Here is a 4,326-nt window from a genome sequence, read left to right on the forward strand (position 1 = left end):
GGACTGGGTTTGGTTTGGTTTTGGGGTTATGGGTTTCAGGAATAACAGCCAGGAGGGTCTTCACTGGTCCAACAAATCTTACTATTTCCTAAATGGATTGACACAGTGGCTGCAATAATGAACTTAAGCATAACAATTGTGAGGGTGGCGCAGGACCCGGCACTGTTTCATTCTGTTGTACGTAGGGTCACTGTGAATTGGAACTGATTCATTGGCAACAGGTTTCATTTTTGTTTGGTTTATGTGACCTTTTGGAAGTAGACCATCAGGCCCTTCTTCCAAGGTGCAACTTCTGGGTGGGTTTCAACAGCAAATGTTTGGTAGACCAGGGCTTAACCGATGCCAGCTGGGAACACCAGTTTGAATATGTTGTTGTGTGCCATGCAGTAGATTCTGATAATAGTGACCCTATAGGACACAGTAGAACTGCCCCATAGTTTTTCTATCTTCATGAGAGCAGATGGCCAGGTTTTTTCTCCAGTGGAGCAGCTGGTGGGTTCCAAGCGCCAACCTTTGAGTTAGCAACTGAGCTCTTAACCATTGTGCCTTCAGGGCTCCTTCAGACTGAATATAACCAAAAACAAAACCAAACTCCCTGCCATGGAGGCAATTCAGGCTCATAGTGACCTTGCAGGGCAGAGTAGAACTGCCTCTATAGAATTTCCAAGGCTGCAATCTTTATAGAGGCAGACTGCGACATCTTTCTCAGGGAGAACCTGGTGAGTTCAAACTGCTGACTGCTGAGTGCTTTAACCACTGCCCCACCAGGGCTCAGACAGAATGTACCCAAACCAAATCAAACCCACTGCCGTGGAGTCAATTCCCACTCATAGCAACCCTATAGGACAGAGTAGACCTGCCCCAGCAGGTTTCCAAGGAGAGGTTGGTGGATTCAAACTGCTGACTTGGTTAGCAGCCTGAGCTCTTACCCACTGCGCCACCAGGGCTCCAAACCTAGTTACCCACAAATTAAGATATGGAATAGGTGAGCACATTCGATTATCTGGCTTGGGAAAATAGTGGTTTCATACAATATATACAAAAACCATGTAGTAGGTCACCTTGGTAAGCAGTAAAGTTTCCTTCCCTTTTGTTCCCTTCATTTAAAATTGCAAGGTCATAAGGAAGCTTTACTTTGAACAAGCAACTGTTTACTTAGGCTGCTAAGAACCCCAGGCTGTGCCTTAAATGCGGGGCAGTAACGTAGGACTGCTGCCTGGTAGGAGAGCAGCAATCAGACTCACTGCGGGCCATTGGGAAACTCCCAGAACCAGGCCGGGCAGGCAGGCAAGGCCGGGTCTGAGCTGTTCTTCAAGCCTGTCTGAACTTTTTGGACTTAGTGAACCCTAGACTTTTACGTTAATGAATGGAGCGTTGTGTCCAGCATTATTACTGGGTCTGCACGCTGTTCTCACGGTGACCCAGGAAAACTGGCTTCTACGGAAAAGCAGAACATAGTTTTTTTTTTTTCTTCTACTTTGCATATAGGCTAGAAACGTTTTCTTTAAACTCTTAACATTTCTAAATAATTACTTTGAATAGATTTATGGGAACTGCTTTGGAATTCATGTACCAGCTAAGAAGAGAAATTTTCTGTGATTTTAATGCATTAAATTAACTTGCAAATGGAAAATATTTGTGTAAATATTAATATGAAATATAAGATTGAGACCTTATATCACATCCTTCCTGTGTTCCTGTTGATTTGATTGACCTAGCCTATTTATGCAGCCCTGGTGGTGCAGTGCTTAAGAGCTTGGCTGCTAACCAAAAGGTTGGCAGTTCAAATCCACGAGCCTCTCCTTGGAAACCCTATGGGGCAGTTCTACTCTGTCCTATAGGGTCGCTATGAGTTGGAATCAACTCGATGGGCAACGAGATCCTATATATGGTAAATGCTGATTTGAGGAAATATTGGCAAATGCATTTTTGAAATGTCATATGTATCTTAACAAAAAGAGCAGATTCACTCGGAAACTCATATTCAATGTTTTTCCCAAGAAAGGCTTTCTTTTTTGATTATGAAAATATTGTTTAATGTTTTTAGTAAGTTGCATGAATTTACTTTTTAGTGTTTTAAAATCATACTTTAAAAATGTTATTAAAAATGTTTATTATAAAAATCAGACCACACACAAAGATGCAGAAATGAAAATTTAAATCACAGTTAAATACACGTATTTACATCACATACAGTGTATACTCTGTGTAATGCTGTCGATTCTTAATCTTATTTGAACAAAACAGAATTGTATGATATTTTAGGATCTGCTTTCTTTCCCACCTCATTATATGGCACAGGCATTTTTCCACGTCAGTAGGGATCTACAGTATCGCCAGTATTAGCAACAGTAACCAGTCTCACATTTGGAAATGTCCAATGTCTGATGACTTAAATGTAATTTCCAAACTTTCCCTATTATTATAAACAAGGCTATGATAAATATTCATATTTCTATACTTTTGCATGATTATTTTATTTATTCCCTGGGATAAATCCCCAGGTCTGCGGAGTTACACACTTATGCATTTAAATTCTTGATTGCCCTCCAGAAAAATGTCTTCAGTTTGTTGTTGCTAGGTGCCATCAAGTCGGTTCCTACTCATAGTGACCCCACGTACAACAGAACGAAACACTGCCTGGTTCTGCGCCATCCTCACAATCGTTGTCATGCTTGAGCTCACTGTTGCAGCCACTACAGTAAGCAAACTTCCTGTTCTCCACATCTTAATTAGAAATTCTTTGATTACCGGATATTAAATGAGCAAACACACTTTTACGTTTTTTTTTTTTTTTTTTTTTAAGATTTAGGAAAATCATCAGTATAACTTTTATGTTTACTGATGTAGGGTGATATATCTATGTATCTTAAATGTCATCTTCATACCATCAAGATAAACTAAACAAGTGGGAAATAAACTCCTCTGCTAGACTATAAGCTCTGAGTGCAGTGGTTAAGAGCTCAGGCTGCTAACCAAAAAGTGAGCAGTTGGAACGTACCAGCTGCTCCTTGGAAACCCTTTGGGGCAGTTCTACTCTGTCCTGTAGGGTCCCTATGAGTTGGAATCAACTCCATGGTAACAGGTTTGGTTTTGGGTTTTGGTATTCACTGCTGGCAGTCTAGCTCCCAAGGTGAAGAAGGCTGAGCTGAGTGCATGCTGTTACACCTGTTGCCATCAAGTCAATTTCAACTTACAGCGACTTTATAGGGCAGAGTAGAACTGCCCCACAGGGTTTCCAAGGAGCAAGTGGTGGATTCGAATTGCTGACCTTTTGGTTAGCAGCTGAGCTTATTCACTGCCACCAGCGCTCCATGCTCGGTTTGTCTTCTCAAATTTAGTAGTGGGATACATCTTCTCAGGGTCTGGGTGAGTGAAAGGGCAGACCACAACCAAACTCGCTGCTGTCCAGGAGAGGTTTCCATTCATTCAGCAACACTGACTGTGCACCTTTGTGGTAGTGAGAAGGCAAAAATAAATTGTGTGTGTGTGTGTGTTGTAGGTGATGAGTTAGGAGGCCAGAAAGATGGGAACGAAATAAAGACACGTGTGCCTTGAGCAAGAAACTGCTCTATACCATACAGTTAGCCCAGGGCAGTGTTATACCTCCAGGACAGAGATGAATAAAACAAGTTCTCTTGAGAGGTGGTGGTGGTTGTGGTCAAGAGGATGGGACAAAAGACACAATGTCCAATCAAGGTGTGAAAATGCTCTGGGAGGGGCGAAGACCCTAATAATCACACCACCAGACATATACTACGAACCAGCTGTCATTATAACGCTTTGTAAACTCATTTAAACCTTCCTACGATCCTAGTAAGCAGCTGCTGTTGTTAACCATATTGCAGATTCGGAAATTGAGACACAGACAGTCCAGACATTGTCCCAAAATTCAGAGAGCAGGGAATGATAAAGCTGGGATTTGAACCCAAGCGCTTTGACGCTACAACCCTAACCGCTTCCCACTCGAGGGAAGAGAGAAAGGGCTCCTCCTCCAGTACTAACTGGTTCTACAGCACGTTTCCTTGCACTTTTCCCCTTCTTGTCAGACACACGTGTCTTTTAAGAACACATCTCCCACGTTTCCTCGTTCGGCTTTTCCTCGAGCGTAGGCACCAAGGCCCCTAACAGCCCCAGGCTAGCAGTAGTTTATCTGCAGGGAAGGGACGTGCAGAAACGACGAGCGACACGCCGCCGAAGCCGGGAGGACGCCACAGCCTCAGCTCGGGCTGCGACAACCATAGCGACGGAGGCGGGACTTCTGAAGGCGGGGAAGAGCCACTTCCGGCCGGAACCGGAAACTCGACAGAGGCCGTTCGGAGTGCG

This window comes from Loxodonta africana, chromosome 26 (assembly GCF_030014295.1).
Source record: "Loxodonta africana isolate mLoxAfr1 chromosome 26, mLoxAfr1.hap2, whole genome shotgun sequence".
Lineage (NCBI taxonomy): Eukaryota > Metazoa > Chordata > Mammalia > Proboscidea > Elephantidae > Loxodonta > Loxodonta africana.